This window comes from Euphorbia lathyris, chromosome 1 (assembly GCF_963576675.1).
Source record: "Euphorbia lathyris chromosome 1, ddEupLath1.1, whole genome shotgun sequence".
In the NCBI taxonomy this organism is placed as follows: domain Eukaryota; kingdom Viridiplantae; phylum Streptophyta; class Magnoliopsida; order Malpighiales; family Euphorbiaceae; genus Euphorbia; species Euphorbia lathyris.
Genome location: NC_088910.1, coordinates 130987753 through 131001720, shown reverse-complemented (window position 1 = coordinate 131001720; position 13968 = coordinate 130987753).

Sequence of the window (13968 nt, the reverse complement as noted above, 5' to 3'; positions counted from 1 at the left end):
GAAATTCTTCAATCTAAAGATCTAGGGACTCATACACGCGGGGCGTTCTCCAGGCTACGCGTGGCGTAAAAGACTTAATTCAAGCTATTAAATCTCAGGAGCTCAACCACGCGGGGCGTACCCCAGTCTACGCAGGGCGTGGTTGAGATAACAAGATCTGAATTTGGTCCACATGCAGGAGATTATTAGCGGAATGGGTCAATACGCGGGGCGTTCTCAACCCTACGCGTGGCGTATCATGGTGCAACTGGAGAAATAATGTATCTCCATGCTTGTATCTTATAGATTTACAATTTTATCCCTAGCTTGATGTGTATAAATAAGAGTGATTAGCACTCATTTAGACATTCAGATTTTACATAGCAAAACTCTATCACCTTGAGAGCTTGTTCGTGTATCCCGTTACTCCGCAAAAGTTCTGTTCCATCCTCGTTCACCAAGCTCGAGAGTTCCACCTCCAAGACCTAAGAGACGGCCTTGAGTCCGGTTAGCTAGTTCCGAGGGCTGATTCTTCCCTTTTCACTTGCTAATTAGCTTGTACTCTTCCTATGTACTAGGTTTGGTTGTATTCCATATTTACGCTTTCCATATTTATAATTTATGATTTAAAATTTATGTTTCTCTTTACGTGTTGATGTTTGCTACTTGTTTTGATATTTGTAATTGATTATTGTGTAGGGGAGCGTGATTTTCGATGCCATTCGGGCTATCTTTAGGGATCCATATAGGTGTTGCCTTACCGGAAGTGACGCACCGGAAACCGTAGGAATTGACAAGCCACGAAACTTACGGGCCCTAGTTTCTAATCCTCGGCACTAGACACGCCTTGACTAGGAACCACGTAGTCTAAGTACTTCATGGGTCGGTCAAACTACACGTAGTCGTCATTGCAAGAGTAAATCATTAACCGTATATATTCGGAGTCATTGTTTATCATACTTATAACTTATCGCCACCCATATCACTTCGTAGAGTTCTCGTTATATAAATCTGTCTCACCCGTAGTTAGGAGTATCTTGTAGTTGTTTCCCAAATCAACCCAAAGTATTCACCGCTTAGATAACGTATAAAACCGAGTCGTTTAATACTTGTGGTTATAAATCCCGTGGATTCGATACCCAGTCTTAACCGGATTATTACTTGATACGACGGGGTACACTTGCCCCTAAGTAGTAGCATCTAGTAGAGATAGAGCATTTAGGAAGATCACATCCATAGTCGTAACATCCTTATCATAATATATTTAGAGCTCTACCGGACACTCATCACTGAGCGGATCAGGCGAGGAGAGCAAGCATGTTGTTGATCTTGAATCAGATGACCTCGGCGAAGCACCCCAGGGGGCGGGTGACAAGAACAACGATTTGATAATTGATTGTAAGGTTCCTCAAGAGGGAACTATGGTTGCGGAGAATGAGGTTCCTCCAGAGGGCGCAACTTTAGAGAAAGACGCTAAGGAGGATGCTCCTGTAAATGTTTAGTCTTTAAATGTAACTTAAGTACAATTTATTTTAATCCTTTTTTCAACCATTATCTTTACTTTACGCTTTATATCTTTCAGCAAGTAAATTTCTAGGTTTTAGGACTTATTTTGTTGGTTCAAGGTAGGTGGCCAGCCGTACCCTGGAATGTGAGCCTTTTTGAAGGCTTGGAAGCTTTTATTCCTTTTGAGGAAGTTAAGCTGCCTTAGGCGATCGATTTGCTTCCTATCTTTGAGGTGAATCGATCTGCCACTAGGACTTGAAGCTCTTCTTTGGAAAGAGTATTTGAGAGTGTAAAGAACTCACGTCTGAGAAATGTTTTAACTCTGTCTCTGACGGTGATCAATTATTTCCTATCTTTGAGGTGAATTGATCCGCCGTTGAGATTATTCTCCTATCTTTGAGGAGAAAGTAGTTATGCCATGATAGCATTATTCTACTGTGGGAATGCATTTGTTGCCTCCCCCTTTTTGAATCCGGAATATTTATATTGCTGCAAGAAAATACTTAAGAAAGAATTTGCAAGATGAAATTTTCTCTTTATTAAATGGTGATTCGCCTTATTACAACAAATTGGTCTTATGTGTGAGCCTCGTTAAAACCTTTAATAAGAAAAACCACATGGGATAAAACCTTACTAAAGGAAAAAGAGTACTCAAGACCTTGGTTACATTTTACTCTCTGGTGAAATATTTGCGGAGGTTCTGAATATTCCATGTCCATGGCAGAGTGTTCCCCTCCATATCTTGGATCTTGAAAGTGGCAGGTCCAATTTTGGTGACTATTTTGTATAGCCTCATCCAGGTGATTCCCAACTTTCCTTTGCCTTCCAAGGATTGAATTTTGTCCGCCTTTCGGAGAACTAGGTCTCCTGGGTTCAGATCCACAAGCTTGGCGTGTTTGTCGTGATAGGCTGCGATCCTCTGTTTGTAGGCAGCCATTCGTACATACGCCTTCTCCCTTTTTGTTTCCAATTGGTCAAGACTTTCCCTCAACCTTTGGTCATTCCTGTCTTCGCAGTAGAATAAGACTCTGTCACTAGGGACCTAGATCTCAATGGGGATCACAGCTTCTACGCCATAGGTGAGGGCGAACGGTGATTCGCCTGTTGCGGTTCGAGGAGTGGTTATGTATGCCCATAGGACATTCATTAGGTGATCCGCCCACTTCTTATTATGCTCCCCCAGCCTCTTTTTTATGCCTTTAACAATTGTCTGATTTGTAACTTTGGTCATCCCGTTGGATTGGGGGGCGAACCTGTTCTGAATACCTTGACTTTCGCAGAATGCTCTAAACTCCCCACAATTCAACTGCGTCCCATTGTCGGTGATAATCGTGTGGGGGACTCTGAATCTTTCGACGATATTGTCCCTGACAAACTCGACCATCCGCTCTGCGTTTATGGAAGAGACAGCTTCGGCCTCTACCCACTTTGTAAAGTGGTCTACGGCTACTACAACATATTTCCTTTGTCTCTTGTTGGAGGAAAAGGACCAACAATGTCAATTCCCCAGATGGCAAAGGGTCGTCCTTTGATAATGGGCTTTTGCAGGTGCTTAGCCGTGTGAGATTCATTTGCATGGACCTGGCAATTATGACAGGACTCCACTAGCTTTTAAGCATCAAGTTCCGCTGTGGGCCAATAAAATCCCACCAATCTGGACTTTTTCAATATGGAGGCGGATGCTTCATGGGCTCCGCAAACACCTTCATGCAATTCCTTGAAGATCTGTTGTCCCTCTTCTATCGTCACGCACTTCAACCAAGGCTGTCCAAAGGATTTTCTGTACAGGCAACCATTTATTATGGAGAAGTATGCTGCCTTTCTTTCCGTCCGCCGAGCTTCTTTTTTATCTTCAGACAAAGTTCCATCTGCAAGGTACTGGCGGATCGGTGATATCCAATCTCCCACGGCGGGTGTAAGACGTGCTATGATTTCTGAGGTGAATGCCAGCCTCGTTTTCACCTCGAACGGGCATTGTAGGTCCGTCCACTGATCCTTACTAGAAGCCAATTTAGCCAGGTGATCTGCCTCCGTGTTTGAACCTCGTAACACGTGAACTAGTTCCCATTTGGTTTCTTTGATCTCCTGATGGTTTAATAGCTTTTTGACCTCCTCTACATACTTGACCAGAGTTTCATCTTTTACATCAAAGTTTTTTATCACCTGATTGACCACCAGCTTAGAATCGCTATAGATCACAACTCGTTCTGGCGTGATCTCCTTCAGCAGGCGTAGTCCCAATATCAAGGCTTCATATTCTGCGGTGTTATTCGTTGCAGAGAACTCTAACTTCGGAGCATAATGCAACTTGATGTAGTGAGGTCCCTTGGTTACTACGCCTATTCATGCACCTTCCGCCAAAGAGGCACCATCTGTGTACATTGTCCATTCTTCCACTTTTGTCTTGGGAAGGTTTATGCCCTCTTCGGTGAATTCATTCACAAATTTTGCCAAGACTTGGCTTTTCAAGGCGGATCTGCCTTCATAACGAACATCAAACTCACCCAGGCGGATCGCCCACTCCATTAGCCTTCCTGAAGTTTTCGGCTTTTGTAGTACCTTCCTCATAGGTATGTTGGTATGAACGATGACCTTGTGTGCCTAAAAATAAGGTCTCAGGCAGATTGAAGTGGTGACCACTGCCAAGGCCATCTTGTCCAATCTTGAATATCGGGTTTCAGCATCTTTTAAGACTTTGCTTACGTAGTAGATCGGATATTGTTGGCCATCTTCTTCCCTTATCATGACTGTGCAACCCGCTTTATCAGTAACAGAAACATACATGTACAGATTCTCACCTTACAAAGGTCTGCTCATTAGAGTCGGTTCTGAGAGGAAGCGTTTGATCCCTTCGAAGGCCTGCTGGCAATCTTCATTCCATTCAAAGCCTTTCTGCTTTTTGATCACTTCATAAAAAGGTTGGCATCTACGAGCAGAGCATGAGATGAATCGACCAAGTGCTATGATCCGCCCATTAAGGCGTTGCACTTTTTTGAAATTTTGTGGCGCCTTTATGTCCAGTACCGCTTTGATTTTATCTGGATTGGAACCTACTCCCTTCTGGCTGATCATGTATCCCAGGAATTTTCCATAAGTTGCCCCAAAAGTACACTTCTCAGGATTTAGCTTGATGTTGTGATGACGAAGGACTCCTAAGATTTCCCTTATGTCCTTTACATGCTTCTCCATGGTGGTGCTTTTGATGATCATGTCATCCACATAAACTGAGAAGTTGTCTCCTTTCCTTCCTTCGAATATTTTGTTCATCATATGCTGGTAGGTAGGTCCAGCGTTCTTAAGCCCAAAAGGCATGACTTTGAAGCAATAAGTCGCCTGGTGAGTTACGAAGGAAGTCTTGATCCTATCTGATGGCTCCATGAGGATCTGGTGATAACTAGACTTCACATCAGTGAAGGAATATACTGCATGTCCTGCGGTTCCATCAACTAGGATGTCAATGCAAGGCAAAGGGTAGTTGTCTTTGGGACAAGCCTTATTAAGGTCCGTGAAATCAATGCACATACGGTATGATCTGCATGCCTTTTTAAGCAGGACTACATTCGCCAGCCATTGTGTGTAAATAACTTCCTCAATGGCGTCTGCCTTTTTCAGTTTAGATATCTCTTCCTCTATTACTTTCTGTCTTTCTGGCCCATGATTCCTTCTCTTTTGAGCCACTGGGACCGCATCTTCGGCAATATTGAGCTTGTGAGTGATCACATCTGGGCTGACCCCTGTGAGGATCTCATCCTTCCAAGCAAACACGTCTCCCGAATCACGGAGAACCTTCGTAACATCCTCATTAACCTCAACTTTTAGCCCTTTGGCGATCCTTACCTGCTTACCATCTGAAATGAGGAACATTTCTGTGTCTCCCAGGGCCGTTGTGACAAGTTCATCTTCTTCGTCATCTTTGGACTGGGGGCGAATCGATAAGGATGCAGAGTATGTCTCCTGAGCAACCTTCTGGTTCCCTTTGATCATCACACCTCCTTTGGCAGTAGGGATGTACATCATCAAATGGCGTATCGATATGAGAGCCGCCACTTCTAAGATGAAAGGCCGCCCTAAGATGATGTTGTATGCCAATTGACCATCCATGATGGAGAACTCCAAATCTCCCATCCATACATGGTCCTCATCTGCTAACTCGCATTCCAGTGTTACTTGGCCCTTTGTCTAGATCGTGTGACCCATCACTCCCAGAATATCTACGATGGTGGTCTCAATTTCAATAGGGTCAACCTTGAGTTTGGCGAATGCTCCCCTAGTGATGACATTACAAGAACTGCCAGTGTCTACCATCACTCTCTTCATTTCCCATCCTTCCACCATCATAGTGATGATGAGAGCGTCTGCATGTGGGGAGATAGCCGGACCGACGTCTGCAAAGGGATGATTGAGTGATGCTCTATCTAGAGTAATGGTTTTTGCTTTCTTTACCGTAGGCTGATATCCTGGTCCACCAGCAATAACATTAATGACCCCCTTAGCCTTTTTCTTTGGCTCCTCTCTGGGTTTGTCACCATCTCCCTTCTTGTCATTCTGGACGAACCTGTCTAGCTTTTCTCTCTCGATAAGCCTCTCAATCTCCCTGGCCAATTCCCAGCATGCATTTATATCATGACCGTTCCTCCTATGGTATTTGCAATAATTCTTGGGGTTTTCCCCGTGTTGGTGTACCCTCCCCCTTTTGGTTCGGGGTATGAAATGCTCCGCCTGTGCTGGCTGTTCTCTATCCACATTATCACTTCGCTTTTGGAGGCGTTTAACAGCGTAAACGATGGCGTATATGCTGATTTGTTCCTAGAGCCTCTTCGCCTATTTTGGGAGGATACGTCAAGAAGCTTTTCTTTTTCCTTATCCCGCCTCCGGGATTCGCCTTTTCCTCTCTTGGGTGGAGATGCTGACTCTCTTCGAATATCATCAACCTCCATGAAGTCTTTGCACCTTTCTATCAGCTCCGCCATATTCTTTGGGTTGTTTCTGATTAGATCCTCATTCAAGCTCTTGCATGTTGTATTTTTTACAAGTGCTTCCACTGCCATGGAGAGATCTACATCAACAATGCGGATACACAACTTATTGAACTTGTCGATATACTCCCGGAGAGATTCATTTTCTTTTTGCTTCAGCTCGAAGAGCTTTCGCGATTTAACCACTGGGGGAATGCTTCCTGCGAATTTTGAACAGAATTCCCTACTCAACTGATCCCAGCTATTTATCGATCCCGGGCGAAGAGATTGGAACCAGTCATAGGCTAGACCTTTTAGTATGGTGATAAACATCTGACATTGCACTGCCTCGCTTGCACGGTTAAGACCAAGCAACATGCGATACTTCCTTGCAAGGGCTTCGGGGTTATCTTCGCCAGAGTAGGCCGGTATGTTCGGGATCTTAAAATGCCTGTCAGTTTCTTTGGCTTCGATCCATGCTGCGAAGGGCGGATTCTCGATTTGCGAACGGGTTGTCCCAGGCATTCTCTTTGTTCTGTCTACGTATCTCTTCCCTGATCTGATCTGCAATGGAACCTTGACCCCTTCTTGGGCGCCTCCTACTATGAGACCTGCTTCGCTGCGAGGATGAGGAGCTAAATTCTGACAAGGGGTCTGATGGTGACCTCCTTCCACCACCGCCTCGCCCCCTTGGTGGAGATCGCCCACCTCCGCCTTGATTCGGTGGCGAATGTCGAATTTCTTGGCCTGGTGTCCCAGCTCGGCGTTCGTTCTCCCTTCGTTCAGGTCGTGGAGGTGACCTTCCACACCGGGGGGACTCGGTTCTGTGTCTGTGATGCGAACGGGATCTGGATCACCCCTTCCTATGTGATCTGGTTCGCTTCTTATGCATGTGTCCATCACGTCTGCCTTCTGGTGGATTCACCACTGTGTCATTTAGATCCGCCAACGTTCTGGTCAGTGGAGCTCGGGATCCGCCAATTGTGATCCCTGGATTTGTTGTGTTCCTCAGGGGAGATTGATCATTCCTACGACTTCCCTCCGGTATGTTGGGAAATAACGTTTTGTTTATTGGCAGGCTCCTAGCAAGCTCCAGATTAACAACTGTTGAATCCACAGGCTGAGAGAGAAAAAATGACGAATCCCAGCGAGCATTGGGTCTAACATAGGCGTTTTTCCATTATGTTAGAGTCGGTCTTGGCGGTTGTCGACGATTCAGCAAGTGAACAGTTCCTGTTGTGGCTCCACCTACATCTCGGTTCAATAGATAAGCCCTTAAATGACCTTCCATAATGGGTCCATGTTCTCTGCCTATGGTACCTGCGCAAATATCCCAAAAGGATTCTGGCGACATATCCCTTTTGTCATGGATGGTTGGTGCATTGGTGTCGATGCGACCAGCGTTGGTGATGGGGTTAATTGATGGTGGTATGGGCGGTATTGTAGTTCCCGTTGAGGGGTTAGACCCTCCACTTGCCATGTTTGGGTTGTGAACTGAGTCCTTTTCTAATTAGGACTTCCACGATCACCGCACCAATTGGTAACTAGTGATGAATTTCCGATCGGATTCCTTCCCTGTGGGGGGCGTCGTTGGGTTCGACGGGGGGAAGCTCCGATGTCTAAGTCAGTATAGGGATAATGAATAAACTGTATTGACAAGAGAAGGGTTTAGAGCGAGAATGTGAGTGTGTACCTCAATAGCTTGTGATGCAAGCTATTTATAGTCATGTGATCGTAACTCACAGTAACCCGAAAGTCTCCATTAATGCCTCATTAATGGCGGTTACGGATCTCCTTTAAGTGTGACCGTTAGCTCATTACGGACCATTAATTGCCTTTATTGGGAATCGGCTCAACCGTTCGACGGGCGGATCGAGGCATGATGGCAGGTCTCCCGTAGGTTTGACTACGGATGATGTGTGGTGGAATCTAGGTGATTCGCCATGCGGATGTCTAGCTTGATACGCCATTGCTCTCTAGGTTGTCCGAATACGCGGTCGTTTGGTCAATTGCCCTTTTGGTCCCGTAAATTGTATCTGGTTGTTATCAATGTATGTAAAGGCAAACGTAAAAAATAAAGGGACATAGCTATGGAGTAGACCTTCAAGAACTGAAAAAGGGATCAGAACCCTTGCCTCCTCATCCAACCACTTCAATGGAACCTAAAACCTGCCGACCAAACAAAAACGATAAAATTGCTAAGGTTTTACGGGGTGTTTGTTAGGAGGGATATAGGAAGTGTGATAAGAATAAAAAAACGAGATAAGTTATCACGTGTTTGTTTGGGAGATAGGAGAGTGAGACAAGGGAGGCATAAGCCTCTTATCCCACTAAAGTTATACCTACAAGGGGTGATATAAGACATGAGGATAACTTATTTAGATGAAAAAATCTAATATCCTCAAATTTTATTATTTATTCCATTTGTTGTGTTTTAAAAATTAGTAGAATACTTAAACTTTAAAAAACCTATTTGTCCAATGATTGGGGTTAGCTTCCCTAAGCTTATCTCAGGTTAGGTTTTCTTTGTTTTGGTTTTTGTCATTTTCTTTTCCTGTTTCTACCAAAAAAAAAACCTATTTGTCCATATATTATTGTAGTATTAATGTCGAATAAATCTTGTGGTTACACCCATTTTAGAACAACACTCATGTGGTTTAAAAGTTTACAAAGTGGTACCATGTACTTCACTCCGTTAGCAAGCACATACCAAATTGATTAACAGTGTTAAAAGTCAAAGGAAAAATAGTTAATTTGGTCCTTATATTTATTTATTTTATAAATTAACTCCCTTTATTATCTAATTATCACAAATAAACCACAAACTAAAAAATAAACATCAAATACACAATCTTCTCCTTCTCTCTTTAATTTCTTATTTTTCTTTTTCTTTCTCTCTCTCCTCTTTATTATTTTCTCCCTCTAAAATCAATTGAATTTCCATTTTTCAGATAATCCCCTCATTTCTCTCTCCACATCTCAATTGCGTTCATCTTTTCCTTCATATCTATTTAACCAAATCCCATCACACAGTTAACCAAACTCTGCAAAAAAAAAACCCAACAACCACTTCCATGGCAGTTGAAGCTCCACATATTAACCTTTTCTCCTCCCCCGACACCAGGTACTAACTTTTTCTTCATCAATCTCTGTTTTTCTATTCATCATTTCTTATATTCTGTATTTTCTGCGGAGTTTTATTCAAGACAAATCAAGTTAACACTGATACGGATTTGGGACTCGTTTTCAACGGCACAATGCTTTCGCTGCCGGTTTTACCGTTTTATCAATCGCCGGATTTCAATTCTTTCTCTGATTTTACGCCTAAAGATGACAGCGGACTCATCTACAACAACAACAACAACAACATGGATCCTCCTCCTCTTCCTCAATCTCCTACGAAAAGGCGTAGAGATTCAATTCAAAAGTCTCAGTTCTCTTATCTAGATCCAGATTTCAATCCGCATATCCATCTGTATCAATCTGAGATCGACAGCTTTGTTGCCGACTATGTATTTTTGGCTAAGTATCTTTTTTTATCGAAAGCTTGGTTACCAAGATGATAAGTGAGAGCAGCTAATCCCAATTAGGTACCAGCGACAAATGCAAATCATCCCTAACCAAATATATTAAAAAGAATGAGAAGAAAAAAGTACAAGTTACAATCAAAACAAGCTAGAGCGAAAAGAGAAAAGAAAACAAAGTTTAACAGATTCTAAAGTATTATGTTCTATTGGCGTCCTTATAGACAAAAGGAGCACAAAAGTCCGGAAAAGAGTTCCACCAACGGGGCTTCAAAAGTGATAGCGCATGTTTAGAAAGGTAGTCAGCAACCGTGTTTGCCTCTCTCTAAACATGAGAAATTCGTATGATTTGCTGATGACTGTTGCCGACTATTTATGTTTGTTCGTTTTCAAGTTTATTTCTCTTGTTTTGATCGATGGACTCTTTTGATTATGTTGCTGATGTTGATAACATTGTGGTTAATTCGGGGTTTTGGTATGTGCAGACTCGGAAAGTACGAATAGAGCTTGAAGAAAGAGATGGAAATTCAATTGATTTTAAAGGGAGAAATCAACAAAGATGAGAGAGAGAAGAGAGAGAAAAAGAACAAAAATAAGAAATTAAAGAGAGAAAAAGAAGATAGTGTGATGTTTATTTTTTATTTTGGGGTTTATTTGTGATAATTAAATAATAGAGGGGGTTAATTTATAAAATAAATAAATATAAGGATCAAATTAACTCTTTTTCCTTTGACTTTTAACGCCGTTAGTTAATTTGGTATGAAGTACATGGTACCACTTTGCAAACTTTTAAACCACATGGGTGTTGTTTGAAAATGGATGTACCCACAAGGTTTATTTTTATACTTTTCCCTTTAATCTATCATCTTAAATATATTAGTTATTCTATTTCGTGTGTTTTGAAAATTTAATACATTGTTCCAAATATTTTTCAAGTTAGATCGATAGATTAAATTTAATTAATTAATTAATTACAGTCCACTTTGATACTACACTAATATATACATTCTATTTAAATTTGGATAGTGATAATATAGTAAAATGAATCATTTTATCCCTATCATTATCTTTATTATACCTATCAAATATGAGATAATAAACCTTTCTATTTTATTTTCATTCTTGTCTCAATTTTTTATCCTTAACCACATCCCAACATTTATCCTTATTTCTATCCCCATAACATTCCATTAGAAAATGGGAACTTGCCTTAAATTAGTTAAAGCCCGTCCATAATATGTTGAAGAAAAGAACGGAATAAAGAATTACAGGCGATAGAGATCGGAGAGCATCATAGATCACACTGAGGGGCGTTTGGTTCGGGATCTTTAGGAATGGGAATGAGAATGAGAGGGTTTCATTCCCTTTGTTCTTGTTTGTTTAAAAAAAAATCATTCCATTTACCCATTTTAGATTATGGGTTTATCCCACTTTAGGTTAAGCCTATTACCCCAGCCCTGTAGGGAATTGGATTCTCTTTACCTCATTCCCTTTCCTAAACATCTCCAAACACATAGGAGAATTAATGTTTATTCATTTCCTTTTCTTTAGTTTCCCTTTCTTAATTCATTTTCCCTTACCCCTTATGAACCAAACGCTCCTTGAGTAAATTGCCCCTCACACAGACTAATCAATGATGTGAAGTCACTCTGTAATGGAAGATTGGTAAAGGATTTGTAACGCAAGATTTGTGAAATCACACGAAGATCTTTGAAGCATAGTGAATTTGAGAAGATGGCAAATGTGAAATGCCAGAGTGTTATAACACGCAAACCTAATGAATCAGATTTTGGGCTTTTTTTCCTTATAAATTTTGGAGAAAATTGCACATAAATTCATCTTTTAGAAACTATTTACAACTATATCAAGTTACAATTTTGGATTATGTCAAACTAGTAAAATCAGTACTTTTAATATATCTCAAGGATTAGAATTTATGAATTAGAAGTCTAGAATATATTTTTTAGGGTTTATGATTTATGAATTGGAATCTAAAATTTTTAAATTATAGTATAAAATCATAATATATAGAGAATAATGACATATTAAAAATTAAGTTTGGTGATATGATTTAGTTGTAATTTTGTAGTTAATTATGATATTCATGTAATTCACCCTAAATTTTGGGTCTGTTTAGCTATTGGGCTTCTAACAATTGGCCACTAAAATCTAATTATCTAGTAAAGAGCAAACACTTGTTTTTTTTTTTAACTAAGTGGTCGAGGAAATTACATGGAAAATCACATACTATAAAAAAAAATTATGATTATGTCAAATCTTATTTTGAATTTTGTCAATAGAGAAGTTATCAATAGCTATTTATTTTGAACAAAGTTAAAAGATGGTGGTTACCTTTTAATGTATAACATTTCTAAAATAAAAATGAACTTATTTGATATAATACAAATAAAAATTATCAATTTGATTAAAGTCAAAATATTATTATTATTCCCGATGTTTATGTAATTCACCCTTAAAACTATAAGGTGTCGTTTGGTTCGCGGAATAGAATGGAATGGAATAGAATGACTATTCCAAATGAATAGAATAGCAAAGAATGGAATAGAAATTCCTATGCTTGGTTGGTGGAATAAAATAGAATGGAATAGATAGTTTTTTTATTCAAAAGACAACATTACCCTCAAATGTAATGTCTTATTTCTTTTACAATTTTAATTATTACTATAAATTGTTCAAATATTAAATATATATTATTTTAAAAAATATATAAAAAAACAAGAAAAAGAGAAACATGAAAGACGGAAAAAAACACGAAAAATTTTAAAAACGAAAAAACAATAAAAACATAGTTATAGAGATGTGGAAAGCTATGAAAACGCAAAAATAGGAAAAACATGTAGAAAAAACTCATAAAAACAAGAAAACGTAAAAAATATGTGGAAAACATTAAAATGTTAAAAACACAAAAATATGAAAAACATGAAAAAAACGCAAAAAAAAATGTGAAAATACAAAAAGTAAAAAAATTCAGAAATGTAAAAAGGCGAAAAACGTGAAAAAACGTTAAAAACACGGAAAATAAAAAATGCGTTTATTACGTTTTTTTGCATTTTTGTACTCTTTTTCATATTTTCCAAATTTTATTGTTTTTGGTGTTTGTTCATATTTTCGTATTTTTCGCTTTTTGTCATGTGTTCGTGTTATTCACGTTATTGTATTTTTTTTGCATTTTTTTGTTTTTTCACATTTTCACGTTTTAGTTTTTCCGTTTTTTGTGCTTTCGTTTTTTCGCGCTTTTGTATTTTCCGCATTTTATTACTTTTTCGTGCTATTCACGCTTTTTCATGTTTTTCGTATTTTTTCACGTTTTCTTGTTTTGTTTGCGTTTTTTGCATTTTCATGTTTATCACGTTTTTCACGTATTGTCACATTTTTGTGTTTTAGCATTTTTTACGTTTTCGTGTTTTCGTATTTTTTCACATTTCATGTTTTTCATATTTTTTCACGTTTTCGTAATTGTCATGTTTTTAGTATATTTCGTGTTTTGTCACTTTTTCGCGTTATTCATGTGTTTGCTTTTGTTTTTTTGTTTTTCCCGTTTTCATGTTTTTTGCATTTTTTTTCATATTCTCGTGTTTGTAACTTTTTTACATTATTCACGTTTTTGTGTTTCATATTTTTCGTATTTTTACATTTTTTAACCGTTTTTCTCATTTTTTCATTTTTCACGTTTTTTTATGATATAAGTTATGGATTCGCCAAAATATATAGGATTTGAGAAATGGCCTAGAGAGAAGATTGATGATTTAATGGATGGTAATTTTATAAATTACAAAAATACAAAATTAGAAATAGGCTATTCCTTTGATAAATTAAAGAATAGTTATTCCATGAAAACAATGAATATGGATTCCATGGAATAGTTATTCTATAAAAAATATTGAACCAAATGTGGGAATAGCTATTTCTTGGGAATAGCTATTATATTCCCTCTCTATTCCGCGAATCAAACGAGCACTAAGGTTATTTAGCAATTTTTAGTA